General features: G+C 38.4%; 1 protein-coding gene across 2 annotated transcripts in view; it reads left to right on the top strand.

Annotated features, from left to right (window-relative positions):
• LOC110442509 (calcium/calmodulin-dependent protein kinase type 1-like) overlaps nucleotides 1–7,598 on the top strand; it is a 115,647-nt gene that overhangs the window by 36,336 nt on the left and 71,713 nt on the right. The window lies entirely within an intron of this gene.

Raw genomic sequence — 7,598 nt, 5'->3', positions numbered from 1 at the left:
CCCCCCACCCACCCTGTTCACAAACCTGCCATCTTGGATATACCACTGTTTTGATCTATGACCACTCTAAATATCATTAAGTTCTAGTTGTTCATGTTGTAAAAATAACAACCCACAGACAGAATATTTAATAACAGTCACCAAAAGTTGATGAAGTTCCTGTAAATATAACTGGTTTTGGGCAATTCTATGTCGTCTGCTCTCTTGGTCTTGGTTGTAGTCACTGAACTGTGACAGGAATCTGTTGCTTGTGGTCCGTCTGCTCTGTGAATATTCTTTTGCAACAAGTATTGTTTATAAATCAGTATACTGTTAGTTGCTTGGAGGGTCTATCCTTTTGTAGTGTAGATTTGAAATGGGCTAACAAACCAATGGTATTGGTATTTGATTTGAACAATTGGATTTTGTGTCTTATATCAAATTGTAGTAATTATGCGTTTAAATTAGAAGCACTTAATATAAGCTACAGCTGGTCTTGTTTTAGGATCTTATTTGATCATCTAAGGAAAATTTTGAAGAAAACAAAATGGAGTTCAGTCGCCTTTTACTGCTGTTATTTTGGTTTTGTAAGAATCTGAAATAAAAACAAAATTTAAAAATAAATTGGCAGAACCGCAATTAAGGATTCTCCTTGGTGGTTACAAAAACTGAAGAATTTGCAAAACCACAATTAAGAAAGGAGTCTTTTGATTTAGAAGGGAATTGGACGAGAAATTTACTGTTTCCATTTTGTGGAGAGAATTTCAGAGAAATTGGATGGCACCAAAAGAGCTATGAAGACAGGGGGATCAGAGACAAGGCTAAATAATTGATATTGATTAGGACCGCTATGTAGCGTGTCTGAGACGGGCCCCAAGATAGGACACTCGATGTTGCTTGTCGTACACAAGAAAGGATGACCCTAGTTTGATACAGTGCCAGGCGGACTGTCACCGCTGGATTAGCTGGGCTTATGAATTAATGGCTTACAATGGCTTAGTTCTAATGACAAACATAAAACTCGGCCTCGGAGCAACAAAACATGTTGTTGTTTCTCTACCGGTGGTGTCGCTGCAGCTGTAAGCTTGTGACCTATCATTGTGACGTTACTTATTTACATATTGTCAACTTCAATAACATCATGTGTACATTTTTAGCAGTTCAATTTTAGTTAATACGAGTATTGTGGGAAAAAATAATTCTGAAATTAAAAAAAAATTGATAATTTGAATTGTAAATATTTCCTACAGAATTTTTTCATGATGTTATTTTTTTTTAAAATATATAACAATTTTCATAATAGCTTCATCCATTTATAGCATATATCTGCCAGAAGTTTTCTTCAACCAAAAATTTCTACACTATTTGTATATCAATATTTATTTCAAATATTACGAACGCTACAATTTGTTATTTTGCTAAAGTATTAAGATTTCCTTCATGCATGAAGGTTATTGAATTTCAGAAGTTGAAATGTTGACAAATATTGCTTTAAGTAGAGGGTTTTGTTTCACTTGGTTTCCAGTCCCCATTGTTAAGAGCGGAACAGAAGTTTGCTCAGTCTCCGTTGTTTGTCAGCCACCGCAGTCCACTATAGCACCACCACCTAGGTGTCATGACAGAGTGTGCCGAAGGATGCAATCTCCAACTCATTGATAGAACTCTCATTGATTTTGGGTCTTGTAGTAAATAGCACTGTTGGCTTTGAATTCCGAGTTCCGTTGAAATAAAAACTGTGTAAAATTCTAATCATGCTTTTAATTAATAGCATGACTCATTAGAAAATGTAATTATATGATGCTGAAAACATAAAATAAACGACATTCAGAATGCTTTAATTAATTTCAAAGACTCTGAGACAAAGTTGAGCGAAAGACTTTGAGACAAAGTTGAGCGAAGCTCAGTGCAGTAAAACTAGACGGACCTTGGGGCTGTCTCATTCTGTATTTGTATTACTACGATGTTTAGTAGCCCATCAGAGCCGTGGGCGAGAAACCTTACTCTGTGCCATTCTGATGTTCAAAAGCTAGTCTGGGTTGCTGTGATGCCAATAGAAGCTTGTCTGGGCCGTGTGATGGTTATAATCTAGTCTAGGCCACTGTTATACCTATAATCTGTGAGCTGTTACAATGCCTAAGGTCAAACTGGACCATCAGATGCTGAGAGGCCAGTTAGGGCCACTCTGATGCTAGAAAGCTAAAATGACTAAAGCCACCGAAATGCTTAGGAATTTTAAGGTACCAAAAAGCTAGTCTAGGCCACAATAAAGATTACCCAACTTGAATTCTGCTTGTCCTTTGTAGTCGATCTCGGCTCGTCTAGTGCAACAGTGAACAAGGGCGGTAACTCTAGTGACCGACTAATGACCGACTAGGACCATTCGCAGACCACCAAATGCCATCTGCCTCTGATAATGTGATTTATGCATAGGACATAAATCTAAATAATGTTTTGAAATGTTATTTTCTGCCACTGTGTTCTTGCTTGCTTTGGCCTATGTGATGCTTGAAAGCTAGTCTTGGCCACAATGATGCTTTGAAATGTCATTTTCTGCCACTGTGATGCTCGGTAGCTAATATTGCAGCTACCAAGTTGTTCTTGCTTGCTTTGGCCTCTGTGATGCTTGAAAGCTAGTCTAGGCCATGGTCATGCTTGAAGCTAGTCTGGCTCACAGTGATGCTTTGTAGCAGTAGCTATAGAAGCTCATGCTCCATTATAACAGTTTGGTTTCTGCGAGGACTTGCTGGCTACATTTTCAGCTGCGTCTAGGTTATTAGGTATTGCGCGAGTGTTGATCCAGTGACATCATCTCCTTGGTCCTTGTCAGGTGATGGCATTTCCTAGGTGTTTGGTACATTGATCATAACTTTATCATGAGGGAGGGGTCCTTTGTGGATTGGTTTACATTTATTGTATTTGTCAGTGAGGGGGATCTCAGTAGGTAACGGTAAAAGTGATATCTGTCATATCATGAAGAGAACACTTTGATATTTTTTGCTCGCTATAAGTGAACAATATCCAGCTGCTTATTGACCAAGCCGAACAGAAATTGTTCATGTGCTGTTTGCAGGTCTTTGTCAGATCTAGTAAAAGCGGAAGCATTTTGAAATAAATCAATATCAAGTGTTTTTGCTTTATCACACCAGCATTGAATCCTAATAAATTATGATGTTACATTTAAAAATCGGCAATGTTTCATAGAGATATCATCTCAGCAGCAGATGAGGTTTATGAGGTACGGGTTCGAATCCCGATCTGGCCATTGCATTTCCCTTTCTCCTGTTACATTTGTATTGATTAGATCAGAAACATATTCATTACCAAAAAGTCTAAGGGGAAAGGTTTTATGACGTTAACTATTGCATGTGTTTCCTGTTGGTTAGAGTTTGTATTGATAATGAAACATATCTGATGATGCAGCAGTATATGCGCTGTGCAATACGCTTTCTAGTGTTATAAATCTGATGTTCACTTCCTGCCCTAATATCAAGGGCAGACAGTAAGATTGGGGTGACACACTTATAAGTTCATGTCACTAGCTTTAAGCAGGGAAAGTTAGGGCAATGCTAATTAGAAAATCAACACAAGTGGGTTTCAATGTTTTAGGAAGTATAGCTCTAGCAATGATAATTAGGAAATTGAGCAATAATTGGCTTCACAGATTACTTAACACTTATTAAACTTAATAAGTATATCAACAATTATCAGCCCCAAGGACCATAAAGGATAGCTATATATCAACAGAAATTTAAAATTTATAAAAAGTTAAATTAACAATGATGGGCTTCAAGGATCATGAAGGATAGCTATATATAGGAACTGTAATTAGTAAATCAACAATGATCGGCTTTTAGGATTGTGGAGGATAGCTATAGAAACTGTAATTAGTAAATCAACAATGATCGGCTTCAAGGATTGTGGAGGATAGCTATAGGAACTGTAATTAGTAAATCAACAATGATGGGCTTCAAGGATCATGAAAGATAGCTATATCAACAGAGATGAGTAAATCAACAATGATGGGCTTCAAGGATCATGAAAGATAGCTTTATCAACCGAGATGAGTAAATCAACAATGATGGGCTTCAAGGATCATGGATGATAGCTATATCAACAGAGATTAGTATATCAGCAATGATTGGCTTCAAGGATTGTGGAGGATAGCTATATCAGCAATCAGTAAATCAACAATGATCATCTTCAAGGATTGTGGAGGATAGCTATATCAGCAGAGATCAGTAAATCAACAATGATCAGCTTCAAGGATTGTAGAGGATAGCTATACCAGCAGAGATCAGTAAATCAACAATGATCAGCTTCAAGGATTGTGGAGGATAGCTATATCAGCAGAGATCAGTAAATCAACAATGATCAGCTTCAAGGATTGTAGAGGAGAGCTATACCAGCAGAGATCAGTAAATCAACAATGATCAGCTCCAAGGATTGTGGAGGATAGCTATATCAGCAATCAGTAAATCAACAATGATCAGCTTCAAGGATTGTAGAGGAGAGCTATACCAGCAGAGATCAGTAAATCAACAATGAAGGGCTTCAAGGATTGTGGAGGATACCTATATCAGCAGAGATCAGTAAATCAACAATGAAGGGCTTCAAGGATTGTGGAGGATACCTATATCAGCAGAGATCAGTAAATCAACAATGATGGGCTTCAAGGATTGTGGAGGATAGCTAAATCAGCAGAGATAAGTAAATCAACAATGATGGACTTCAAGGATCATGGAGGATAGCTATATCAACAGAGATAAGTAAATCAACAATGGTGGGCTTCAAGGATCATGGAGGATAGCTATATCAACAGAGATCAGTAAATTAACAATGATCAGCTTCAAGGATTGTGGAGGATAGCTATATCAGCAGAGATCAGTAAATCAACAATGATGGGCTTCAAGGATTGTGGAGGATAGATATATCAGCAGAGATCAGTAAATCAACAATGATCGGCTTCAAGGATCATGAAAGATAGCTATATCAACAGAGATGAGTAAATCAACAATGATGGGCTTCAAGGATCATGAAAGATAGCTTTATCAACCGAGATGAGTAAATCAACAATGATGGGCTTCAAGGATCATGGATGATAGCTATATCAACAGAGATTAGTATATCAGCAATGATGGGCTTCAAGGATTGTGGAGGATAGCTATATCAGCAATCAGTAAATCAACAATGATCAGCTTCAAGGATTGTGGAGGATAGCTATATCAGCAGAGATAAGTAAATCAATAATGATGGGCTTCAAGGATCATGAAAGATAGCTTTATCAACCGAGATGAGTAAATCAACAATGATCAGCCTCAAGGATTGTGGAGGATAGCTATATCAGCAGAGATCAGTAAATCAATAATGATGGGCTTCAAGGATTGTGAAGGATAGCTATATCAACAGAGATAAGTAAATCAACAATGATGGGCTTCAAGGATTGTGAAGGATAGCTATATCAGCAGAGATAAGTAAATCAACAATGATGGGCTTCAAGGATTGTGGAGGATAGCTATATCAACAGAGATAAGTAAATCAACAATGATGGGCTTCAAGGATTGTGGAAGATAGCTATATCAGCAGAGATAACTATATCAACAATGATGGATGTCAGAGATAGATGAAGGATATTGAGTACAATTCGATACAGAATAAGTCACAGACAGGCAGTGGGCTTCAATATAATGTCAGTTCTCGTTTTGTTCCTCAGAATAGGTATGGTAGCTCCTGTCACAATTAAGCTGCAAGTTTGTTTGATGCGAAATCATCCCTGCCACTAACCTTTTAGTCAATGATATAAACGCCTACAGCTGTGTAGTCCATGCTTGTCTCATATTGTCTCCTTAATGTTCTAGTATACGTAGAGTTCTTGACATTTCCTGTTGGACGTCATACTGTACATACCTGATGTTTCAAGAAGTGTCTGTTTATCCATTAATTCTTGTGACATATGAAAAAATTAGTACATGTGTACTTAGATTTGAAATTAATTTTCCGCATCAATTTTGTTTCCGAACCTTTGATATATTATTTAAACTCTTGGAATACTACAGTGATCAAATGGGCTACATCAAGGTGTCAAAGATCATCATAGGCAATAATTGAATATCACATTCATTAGAGCTGGTAGAAAAAAGACCTTTTAGATTTGTTTTATGGGATCAAAAAACACCTTTGCTCAAGTTTGAGTCCTCAGGCTTTCCTTTTTAGGATGCAACCGTTTCCATCCCTTTGTTTCAATGCTGCCGACCAGGTTAATATACCCTGAGCTGTTACCAAGCAGTACTGTATATGGAGAAACTTTAGTCCAGTCAAATTTTTGCCATTCACTGGTTCATTTTAACTTTCGTAATAAATTCACCCTCATTACGCAGGGCAAAAAAGGCAAAAATTAAACTGTGGCAAAAATTTCCAATTGTACGGTATAATAACCCGTATGTGAGTGGGTGTTCTGTGTATGATGACTCAGGTCATACTGTCAGACCTGGATATTAGTGGGTGTCCTGAGTATGGTGACACAGGTCATACTGGTCAGACCCGGATGTTAGTGGATGTTCTGTGTATGGTGACACAGGTCATACTGTCAGGCCCAGATGTTGGGTGATCTGTGTATGGTGACACAGGTCATCCTGGTCAGCCCCGGATGTTATTGGGTGTTCTGTGTATAGTGACACAGGTCATACTGGTCAGACCCGGATGTTATTGGGTGTTCTGTGTATAGTGACACAGGTCATACTGGTCAGACCCGGATGTTATTGGGTGTTCTGTGTATGGTGACACAGGTCATACTGGTCAGACCCGGATGTTATTGGGTGTTCTGTGTATAGTGACACAGGTCATACTGGTCAGACCCGGATGTTAGTGGTTGTTCTGTGTATGGTGACACAGGTCATACTGGTCAGACCCGGATGTTAGTGGGTGTCCTGTGTATAGTGACACATGTCATACTGGTCAGACCTGGATATAAGTGGGTGTTCTGTGTATGATGACACATGTCATACTGGTCAGACCCAGATGTTGGGTGATCTGTGTATGGTGACACAGGTCATACTGGTCAGACCCGGATGTTAGTGGGTGTTCTGTGTATGATGATACAGGTCATACTGGTCAGACCCAGATGTTAGTGGGTGTCCTGTGTATGGTGACACAGGTCATACAGGTCAGACCCGGATGTTAGTGGGTGTCCTGTGTATAGTGACACATGTCATACTGGTCAGACCTGGATGTTATTGGGTGTTCTGTGTATGGTGACACAGGTCATACTGTCAGACCTGGATGTTAGTGGGTGTTCTGTGTATGGTGACACAGGTCATACTGTCAGACCTGGATGTTACACTGGTGGACCCTTACCGTGTATTTTTTTCATTTTTTCGTTTAATTTTCAAAAATCGTTTAGTTGTTCTCTTTTTGTGTGTATTTTTTGGATTATAGTTTATATTTGACGAGTCACCGTTTATTGTTTAAACCGACGTTTATTCTTCGCAGACTTGTGTTTAGTTTTGAGTATAACGGTTTGTTTTTAAAACAGAGTGTTTGTTTTATAAATGCATGTTAACTTTTCACGGAACAGAGTTTGTTTTATAACTACATGTTTACTTTTCTTGGCCCAGTGTTTGTTT

This window comes from Mizuhopecten yessoensis, unplaced genomic scaffold (assembly GCF_002113885.1).
Source record: "Mizuhopecten yessoensis strain PY_sf001 unplaced genomic scaffold, ASM211388v2 scaffold716273, whole genome shotgun sequence".
NCBI classification, from domain to species: domain Eukaryota; kingdom Metazoa; phylum Mollusca; class Bivalvia; order Pectinida; family Pectinidae; genus Mizuhopecten; species Mizuhopecten yessoensis.
The sequence above is the reverse complement of the archived record's forward strand: the minus strand, read 5'-3'. Positions and strand labels throughout refer to the sequence as shown.